General features: G+C 39.8%; 1 pseudogene; it reads left to right on the top strand.

Annotated features, from left to right (window-relative positions):
• Positions 1-944: 944 nt before the first annotated feature.
• The window catches only part of LOC148453844 (IgGFc-binding protein-like), a 270,224-nt pseudogene continuing 259,961 nt past the window's right edge, over positions 945-11,207 (top strand).

Genomic DNA, 11,207 nt, shown 5'->3' with positions numbered 1-11,207 from the left:
GTCTGAAGCCCCTTGGGAGTAAGGTACAGGCACTAGCCGATGAACCAGTACCATCTACAAAGAAAAGGTTAAGGTCCTTCTTGGGTTTGGTAGGCTATTACAGGAGGTTTTTGTCTCATTTATCTACCGTAGCTTAACAGATTGTTTGAAAAATTCTGCCCCAAGTTAACTTGACTGGTCTAGGAACTGTCAGTCTGCGTTCACCACAACTTTTGTGTAAAGGCACGGTTTTAAAGTCCCCAGACTTTACCAAGCCTTTTCTTATACAAACAGATGCCCCAGATGTGGGCTTGGGGGCAGTTTTGTGTCAGGAGTTTGAGGTCATTGAACGCCCTATTCTATATCTTAGTAGAAAGTTGTTCCCAAAACAGTATTCTGTAATTGAAAAATAATGTTTAGCTATAAAATTGGCTCTTGAGTCATCAAAATATTATCTTTGTGGGTCCAGATTTAATGTGGTTACTGATCATGCGCTGTTGAAATGGTTGCAGTCCATTAATCATTCTAATGAAAGACTGACACAGTGATACCTGGCTCTGCAACCTTTTTCTTTTTAATTCTGGCACAGACTGGGACGTTTACATATGAATGTGACTTTTTTGTCCCAAACAAGGATGGACAGTCGGTCTCCCGCCATGGAGGGTCTCTCCCACATTCTGAGGACAGGGTTAACCTCCTGTATCCAAGGTGGAACCACACCCTTTCCTTAATTAAGACCAGCTAAGGTATGAAAACCTGGTTAGATGAGTTAGTCAGGGGGAATGTGAGGGAGAGGTTGTGCCTTTGGCAGCCCTCTCTATTTCTGACAACCTGAACCATGACTGTGCTGTGAATACTCTACTCGTTTGAACTGCTGTCTCATGTAAGCTGAAATATTGTTCCTGAACTATTTGCCTTGTGTAAGAAGCCATAATACTGGCTCTGCCTTTTCAAGTCTGGAATAAATGCTTACTTGTTTGCAACATCTCAGTCCCATTGTTCAACTGGAACTTACCGTAAGCTCAGAAACGCTGATACTGGAAGTGGCCAAACTGGTGCTCAGGAAATCAACCGAGAGAAAAAATATATACATTCAAAAGGTAGGAACTCAGGGACAGTTTAGACTAGGGCATGGTGAATGTAACCCTTAAAAAGGCATATTTATCAGATTCCAGCACCTAAAATGCCGGAACCACATATTCTTCAAAAAAGACTATTAACATTAATCTTTCTATACGCATTTTGAAATTTAATTGCACTGAACTTCAATAGTTTCCTTAAAACTGACCTCTTCAGACAAGCTTATATTCCAGAACCACCCACATAACCTTTGTAGGCTATTCTATTAAATTACAGTCCATACAATACTTTACAATATTTCTACACTTTCATTTCCTGCTGACCCTAGGCCAACATTCGTGCAACTGGGTCATAACACCCGCCAAGTACCTCTGCAATATGGCTGGGCAAATATGCAATTGGTTGCATCTAACCTTGTTTAATAATACTTATTTACCTATAAAATGTAAGCTTATGAGCAGGGTCCTCTTATCTCTGTCTGTTATTACAGTCGTGTTATATTACTGTTTGTTCCCAATTGTTAAACAGAATATGCTGGCGCTATAGAAGTACCTGATAATAAATAAAATAATTCATTTGTTTCAGATAACTCTGGTCCATCTTGCAGCACCATAAAATGCAGAGATAGAGAGACATGCACTATGTCCAGTGGGAAACCAACATGTGTTCCAGACTCGGAGGCCTATTGTTATGCTGTTGGTGATCCCCATTACCGCACTTTTGATGGTCGCTACTATGATTTCCAAGGCACCTGCAGTTATACCATTGCCAAGTCTTGTGGTTGTGACAAGAGCCTTCCGACTTTCACTATAGAAGCAAAGAATGAAAATCGAGGCAGTACCCTTGTTTCTTCTGTTGGCTACATTACAATACAAGTATATGAGAACACTTTCTCTGTAGTGAGCTATGAGTATGGATTTGTGAGGGTAAGTAGCAATGCTTGTGATGGTGTAGGAGGGATCTAACTGATTACATACAGCTTGAACAACCCAGTTATTGCACTTGCTAAGAATTTCAATATATTTCCCCATCTTTATTTACTTTATAGCTGAACAACCAACGTCAACATCTCCCCTTAAGTCTGAGTGATGGAAAGGTCCGACTCTATCAATCTGGTGGCTTTGTTGTTTTTGAAACTGACTTTTCCTTGAAGGTTTATTATGACTGGAACTCTGTACTAAAAATATACATCTCCAGTAGCTTCTTTGGCAGTGTTTGTGGCCTGTGTGGGAACTACAATGGTAACCCTTCAGATGACATGACAAAACCAGATGGCACTCAGGCTCCTAATTTGGAGGATTTTGGCAAAAGCTGGAAAGTGGAAGATGGTGACCAGTTCTGCTGGCACAACTGTAATGGAGAATGCAAGTCCTGCCCTCTTGAAACCCAACAAATATACACAAGTGAACAAAGTTGTGGCCTTCTATCTAAGGTGCTTGATGGTCTCTTTCGACAGTGTCATTCTGTCATAGATCCAAAACCTTACCTGGATAACTGTGTCTATGATCTATGCATGAATGCGGGTTCCAAGCAGATTTTGTGCCAGAGTTTAAAAACCTATGCTGACACCTGCCAGAGAAGCAAGGTTCAGATTGGAGAATGGAGACAAGTCTCTGGATGTCGTAAGTATAAGATGCAACATCTCACCACAAACTAACAGGTCCTATTGACCTCAACCAAATACTGTCCTTGAAAAGCCATAATTTCCTTTAATGTTCCTTGATGGATAAAGTTAGGGTAGCAAACTGATCCCAGCAATCTATCAGTCCAATCTGAGCAATACATGTTTCATAAGTCCTAGAAATCATGAAAATTCCAGTTAATTACCAAGAGCTTTTTGTTTTTTACCCTTGTGTGCATAAGGTATAAATGTACAAGTAATTTTATTAGCTCTTGTCTTACACTAGAAGGCTCAAATTATCCGTAAACGTAACTGATTCATGTAGATTGCTGATAAGTAGAATAAATATTGGATGTGTTTTTTTTTCTCTTACAGCAATGCAATGCCCTGAGAACAGCCAGTACAATCTATGTGCCCCAGCATGTCCACTTACCTGTAACGATGATGCTAAACCATCTGTGTGCTCTGAGTCATGCGTGGAGACCTGTCAGTGTAAGGATGGATACGTGCTAGATGAAGGAAAATGTATACCCAAGGCCAATTGTGGATGTGTCTATCAAGGGAAGCTGTACGCAGCCAATGAGAAGTTCTGGGGTGATAGTAAGTGTGAGAAGCAGTGCACTTGCAATCCTGCCACCAGGAACGTTGAATGCAAATCCACCCAGTGTAAGTCGTCGGAGAAATGTTCAGTGATAAATGGCATCCAAGACTGTTATCCCATATCTTATGGCACGTGCTCAGCCTCAGGAGATCCCCACTATGTCACTTTTGATGGTGTGAGATATGACTTCCAGGGTACATGCATCTATCAGCTTGCTGGACTCTGCATAATGTCAGAAATTCTGGTGGACTTTCAGGTCTATACTGAGAATGAGAACAGAGGAAGCAAAGTTGTGTCTTATGTCTCCGCAGTCCAAGTCAAGCTCTATAGCTTTGATATTGTCATCAGAAGGCAGTTCAAGAATAAGATTTTGGTGAGTTTACCAACATTATTCACATGCAACTATGCAAAGCAGACAATTTGGCATACATCTATTACACACAATTGTGTTAAATGAGCTACACACATGGGTTAATCATTAGTTTCTGTTTTAGTTTATGTGCATTTTTGTTTTTCCCCACACAGCTGAATGGTATATTAACAAACCTCCCCTTCATAGTTGGTAATGGCAAGCTGTCCATCTACAAGCAGGGTGATGCTGCTATAGTCCAGACCAACTTTGGTTTACGTGTGTCTTACAATTGGGATAGTAATCTTGCTGTCACAGTTCCTGGGAGCTATGCTGGAGCAGTGTGTGGTCTTTGCGGTAACTTTGATGGGGACAAGAACAATGATTTCCTAATGAAAAACAACCAGCTAACCACCAATCCAACAGTCTTTGGCAACAGCTGGAAGGTGCAAAATGTGTTTGGTTGCTATGAAGATGACAAAGCACAGTGCCCCAAATTGGCAGAACTGGAACTTCAACATACTAACAACAAGCAGGGATGTGGAATAATTACAGACAAGAATGGTCCTTTCCGGGAGTGCCACGCCAAGATAGACCCACAAGGTCACTTCAAGAGCTGTGTGTATGATGCTTGCTTATATGAAGGCAGACAAGATGTTATATGCAAAATAACAGCCAGCTATGCAGTCTTATGCCAAGAGGCTGGGGTCACCATATACCTGTGGAGAACCAACAAGTTCTGCAGTAAGTATAACTAGCAATGTTTCATGGACTTTCTATTGCTTTTTATCAATGTTCAATGACAATGTTGGATTAACTGATAAGAAAATGATTATAACATGGCTTTATGATAACTATGGGATGTTAAGCTTTTGGTTTTTTACTTACAGGTCAAGTGTGTCCAAAGAAGAGTCACTATGAAATCTGTGCATCTGGCTGTGCCCCAACATGTCTATCACTTTCACCTCCCCTTGGATGTAACCCTACATGTTCCGAGGGATGCAAATGTGATAATGGATTTATCCTTAGTGGGGGAGACTGTGTCCCCATTTCCATGTGTGGCTGCAGCTACAACAATAAATATTACAAGTTAGGTGAAATATTTTTCCCCAATGAGTTGTGCAACCAGCAGTGTGTATGCACCGCTAGTGGAGTAGTGGAGTGTAAGGCTTTCTCATGTGGACCCAATGAAGTGTGTAAAGTAATTAATGGAGTCCAGAAATGTCAACCTGTAGATTCTGCTCAGTGTTCTGCAGCAGGTGATCCTCACTACATGTCATTTGATGGACTGGCCTTTGATTTTCAAGGTACCTGCACTTACACACTAGCCAAGACTATCACAAGCAAAGAAAACTTGGTGCCCTTTGCCATCAATGTGGAAAATGAAAAATGGGGTAATGGAAAGGTTTCTGTCACTAAACTGGTGTCTTTTGATGTCTACGGATACAACCTGACTCTTCAGTCTAATGTCCAAGGTCGGATTAAGGTATTACACTATTAATGTTTTATTCAGTAACATTATCGGCCAGTTCTGAAGTACTCATGTCCATTTTAAAAAAAAACTCCTTTAACCAGTAATGCTATTCAAATATTACAGAAATGCTATCTAGAAATCCAATGTGTTCTTTGCTAAGAACCCATATTCTAAAACATATACTCTCTCTCATTCATAGATTTTGCACACAATATGTATACACAGTTGAAAAAGGAATGGCACATACATGCTAGAATACAAATGCTAGAGAATACACTGTTGTATATACATCGCTTAATATTGTTGGTCTTCCTGTGAGCTCCTCTCTGGTAATATGTGGATTCGATGGTGTACGATCTCTTCCTCATGAGACGTGTGACATCTGGAAACTATGTCAATGTATAAATACCACAGGAAATTTTCCACTAGTCCAAACAAAAGGTATCAGCATATCATCCCATGATCCCATGTGTTAAACCAGCATACTACTGTATAGTGTATCGAATCACCACTTATGTAAGCCAATCATTGGGCGGTGATACAGAGCATGCATTGGAAATCAGACACATGCGCTGTGTAGTTTAGGATAAGTGACACTTGGTGGACAAAATTGTATTACACATTATGACTTTTTTCCAGTGCTACGCTACGCTACATTATGAAACTTTCTGTGTGGCGCGACTCATGGCATGGTGTGTGGCGTGCCATGCATGGCATGCTACATAGCATATGGAGATTCCAACATGTTGGGCACATCTGTACATTAAAGGAAGTCTGTGTGCAAGCTACAATTATTTAACAGGATTTAACCATGGTCCAGACACCAAGTGCAAAATGTCATAGGGTGAGAGTTTGGAAAATGTGAGATTTCTTACACTTTTTAAACTCGGCCAATGTAATAAACTCCAAGAACATACAAACTCACATGATTTTCAGACCAAAAAACTCTCATCCCGATGTTTTCCCATTTTGAAGATACATAGCAGCTCTGATCTGCATGACCATGGGTTGTTTGCCTTAAAGTTGAGGAGGAGAGGGGGAGGAGAGAAAATTGGGTGCTAATATATTTCCTAGCTAACGTACTAGCACTTAATTTAAACAGGAAACAGTTGGAGGTGAGGATCTTATATACTAAAAAGTTAACCAGCTTAGTGCTAACTCCTCTCATCACATGGTCGCGTAGTGTCTACCAGATAGAGGAAGGAGACAAATAACTATGTATGCCCATTTTGACTGTATTTTATTTGCCATACAAAAAAAGAGAGTAAGTAGCTCAGTACAGATGCAAGAAAGCCCAGAGCAGCCAAACGTATTAAGGAATTACTTTTAGACTGCTTAGATTTTTAATGCTAAAAAAAAAAATTATGAGAAGCTATCAAAAGGCAACTGCTTCCTGGCCAGCTATATTTTGTGCGAAAAGACACAATTCAGTGAATTTCAATCAGTTTTGCACAGCAGCAAAAATAGGAGTTCCCAATTCCATTTGGATATCACCACATCCAAAAAACAAACACTGTGGGGCCTATGTATCAAAGCTTGATGAGATAATATTGTAAGAGAAAAAGTATTTACCAATCAGCTCCTAACTGTCATTTTTCAACCACAGCCTATAAAATGTAATCTACTATACGACACTCTTCTTAGCTACTTACTCTCTTTTTTTGTATGGGAAATAAAATCCAGTCAAAATGGGCATACATAGTTATTTGTCTCCTTCCTCTATCTGGTAGACACTACGCGACCATGTGATGAGAGGAGTTACCACTAAGCAGGATAACTTTTTAGTATGTAAGATCCTCACTTCCAACCGTTTCCTGTTTAAAATTAAGTGCTAGTACGTTAGCTAGGAAAGATATTTGCACCCAATTTTCTCTCCTCCTCAACTTTAAGGCAAACAACCCATGGTCATGCAGATCAGAGCTGCTGTGTATCTTCAAAATGGGAAAACATCTGGATGAGATTTTAAATCATGAGTTTTTGGTCTGAAAAACATGCGAGTTTGTATGTTCCTGGACTCTATTACAATGGCCGAGTTTAAAAAGTGTAATAAAACTCTCACATTTTCTAAACTCTCACCCTATGACATTTGGCCCTTGGTGTCAGGACCATGGTTAAATCCCGATAAATAATTTTAGCTTGTACACAGATTTCCTTTAAGGTATTCTATTCCTATTGGCTGAATAACTTGGAGAACAATCAGCATGTGTGGATGTTTCTGTAGCTTGTTTAACTAAGGTCACGGTTTTATGACTTTGGGATGGTGCTTCCTTAAAAGAAGTCTCTGACCGGAAATGTGAGTATTTTGAAATCTGATAATTGCTGCAGGAGCAGCTTTAAAGCTCAGAATTGCTGTAGTTTGGGTTGCTAAGGAAAATTGGCCTTAATTTTGATAGGTTTCCAATTATACATATAAGTCTTAGCTATAATTAATTGCAGAACAGATTAAAAGTGGAACAGATTATTTGGGTGAAGCAGTTTTAAATTATTTTGATGTCTAAGATTTCTGGGCAAACAGTTGAGGTGACACACATTTTATGGAAAAGTTATGGAATTTGCTTTTCTAAGAGATTGTTGGAGGGATTAAATTTTAAAGGAAAGCTTTTGTTTAGCTCAGAACAAGATGAGTGTATCTCTGAGGCCACGAGAGGTAAAAGTTAGTTTTTACTTAAAAGCAATTTCTTAAAAGACAGTAGGCTCTCTTCCTTTGGGCTAAGGGACAGTCATCCTCGTTCTGAGGTTCTTTGTGCACATAGAGAAGACAATCTAGGATAAGCAGGAAACAGCCATAGAAGCATGAAATCCCTAGGCTTAAAGATAAATTGGCAAGATGAGAGGCATACACCAGAGGTGTCTGTGGTGGGAGCCCATCATATTTTGTTCAGGGACCAGTGGAAAAGGTCCTCTTCAGAAGGGAAAAGTGGAAAGAGCCTACATCATCAGTCTTTCTGGTCCTCCACCAAGAAGATTCTTTCACCAAGGTTACCAAGTGACAGGCAAAAGTGTTGGGTCTTAGATCATTAATTACTGCACTTCTGTACATGAGAATGGTTGTCCCAGTAGCAGAAAGTTAAAAACAATGGGACGATATTCAAATCATTTGGTCCAATAACAAGATAAGTCAAATAACCATCCTATATATAAAAGTTTTACATACAGGTCTTCAAGCAACAACTTGCCACACTGGACATGCCCAGTCTCACCTCATTTTGATACTGTAGCTATGCAGTGTTGGGCCTGGATAGTACTTGGATGGGAGACCACCTAGAAATACCAGGTGCTAAAGGTGAAGTAGACAAGTTCAGGATGAAATTGTAGGTAAACAGGATTCAGGAATGTATAGGCATCCTTTATGCCTACCTCCACATGCCCATTGGGGAAGGGTATCAATGTCTTAATATTAACACATGAGGGAAGACTCTATCAATGCAGGGCTCTTCCATTTGGTTTAGCCATAGCTCCTCTAATTTCTGCAAATGTCATGGCAGGCCTTCAAGGCTCTATGGGAATAAGCATTGTTCTCTATGTAGAATATTTGCTTTTCACAGCAGATTTAAAAGATGGTCTTCAAGTAGAACTTGTAAGGGAGGTCTTGTTTCCCTTTGGACCAATGTGAGTGGTTCTAAACACAGTGAAGTAAGCACAATTTCTTATTGAGGTAAAACCTATATGAATCCATTTGAACAACACTACTACAGTTGCATGGATAAACTATCAGGAAGGGACAAAATGTTCCCTGGCTATGAGAAAATCTTTACAGATCTTATCATGGGCAGAAATTCATGTTCCAGCAACATACATAATCTTTATTCCAGAAATAGAGAATTGTAAGGTGGACTTGAACCGCCACTCCATTCTTCCAGGGAAGAAAATGATACCTGCATCCTGAAGTCTTCCAGAGTCTGATAAAGAGCTGGGGGCAACCAGAGATGGATCTAGTGTAATTTTTATTCAGAAACAAAATGGCACCAAACTTGCCAAGGATAGTTTTAAGTTCAAACTTACAGTACAAAACATTACAATGGGTCCAGGAATCAGACTTCCAATTTGACAGAACCTGTTGTTTTAAGGGAATGGGATTGTAAATCCGGCAGTTCAAATCCCAACAACGTGAGTCCGAAAGGAGTAAATTCCGATATCAGAGGTAAGTAACGCTACCCCACCCCCATCCCTAACCCTCCTTTAGGGGTGCCTAACTTTAACCTCCTCCCAGGGGTGCCTAAACCTAACCCCCCTCCCCACTCCCTAAACCTAACCTCCCCCTTTGGGTGCCAAACCATAACCTCCCCTTCCCCTATACTAAACCTAACCTTCCCCATAGGTGCCTAATCCTAAATATCCCCAGGAGCCACCTAGCCTAACCCCCCCCCACACACAGCTAAGAGGATGGGTGACTGGACTTACCTCATTCAGTCCCGCTTTGTCCTGGATTATGGCGTCAGCATCTCGACGTCTGTCATAAATCCCTAGCCGCAAGGCTGCCGGTCACTTAACCACATCCCATTTTAAAGTCTTATTGTGGCAGAATATCCATCAGTTAAATTTAATGACATGGCTCTTGAAGCCAAGAATTAGAGGGTTTTACAGATTCAGTAGTTTACACTATGATTAAAGCAAGAAATAAAGTAACTTCAAACCGTAATGGCTTAGTAGAAATATAGCACATAGTAATAAAGTTTGTTATTTCCCTTTTTTCCTTTATGAGGATTCTTTCTCTTCAGACAGGCCTTGAGTTGGTTCTTCATTTAGGTTCCCTTAAAGTACATTTATCAGCTTTGTCAATTTATTTTCTAAAAAGGCCTCTGCTCTCAGAAGTGAAGACCATCTTGCAGGGTGTGATACATTTACAGTCACCATACAGTCACCCCATTAAGCCTTTGAATCTTAATCTGGTGATGTTAGCACTACAGTCACCTCCCTTTGAACCTTTACAGGAGGTGTACTTGAAGTGGTAGCTTCCAAGTTATGTTTATTTTAGCTATATCAGCTACAAGAGTTTCTGAATCTGGAGCAGTATTTTGTAGACCTTGGTTTTTAGTGATTCATGAAGATACAGTAGGGCAATGTTTTACGTACACCACCTTCTTTTCAACCTAAAGTGATTTCATCATGTCATCTTTATCAAAAAATTGTAAAACTGACTTTAGTCAAATTATCTGGAAAGAACAACCCATGTATGAAAAATTAATAGTTCACTTATTTTTTGTTTTATTAATAGTTTCTTATATAGCGCATCATATTCCATTGGGCTTTACATTTGGAAACATTTATAGAACAAAACTGGGTAATAACAGATATATACAGTACATAGGTAGGAAGGCCCTGCTCACATGCTTACAATCTATAGGGAAATCGGAATTGATACACAAGAATAGTTGCTATATATTGCAATTTGGTCCAGCAAGAATGCTGAGTTTGTTGGTGGTCTGCATGATCCTGTCACACAGGAATGTTGGCCAAATGTCAGGAGGATGTGAAAGAAAGACAATGTGTGAGGTTATATGTGGACTGTGAAATGGGATGTAATTAGACATGGAAGCTATGAAGGTTACAAAGGCAGTTTTGGAATCTGATAAGCCTTCTTGAAGAGGTGAGTTTTTAGGGAATGCTTTAAGGATTGTAGTCTAGAGGTAAGTTTTATTTTGCATGGTAAGGCATTCCATGGAGCACTTTGCAACCCTAAAAAAGTGATTGACCAGCATCCAAATAGACACTAGCCAATTGGATTAGGGCCACAATTGAGCAGCCATATCTGGAAGCTTAAAGACCTATTCCAGCTAAGATCTCTGCAAACTGCACTTACTCAGTTGGGACTTTGTGGGTTTGCAAGGCATGGAATGTCTGTAGAGCAGTTATGTAGAGCAACTAAATAGTCATGGGTTTGCATTCACCAAATTTGACAGATTTCATGAAATACTCATTTACTTTCACACTTAGAGTGCTAAAGGCTGGTGAGAATTGTCTTTAGTTAAGGTTTCTTGCTTGATATTAAAGTCACAAAGAGGAATAAGACTTTAAAATAATGCAATTTTAATAGAGGTTGCTGGATGGTCCCTTGGGTCAAATTTCTTAAAACTTACAATTTCTACTCTGTTACCAATCTGGT

The sequence above is a fragment of the Taudactylus pleione genome, unplaced genomic scaffold, assembly GCF_031769625.1.
Source record: "Taudactylus pleione unplaced genomic scaffold, aTauple2 ptg001080l, whole genome shotgun sequence".
In the NCBI taxonomy this organism is placed as follows: domain Eukaryota; kingdom Metazoa; phylum Chordata; class Amphibia; order Anura; family Myobatrachidae; genus Taudactylus; species Taudactylus pleione.
The sequence above is the reverse complement of the archived record's forward strand: the minus strand, read 5'-3'. Positions and strand labels throughout refer to the sequence as shown.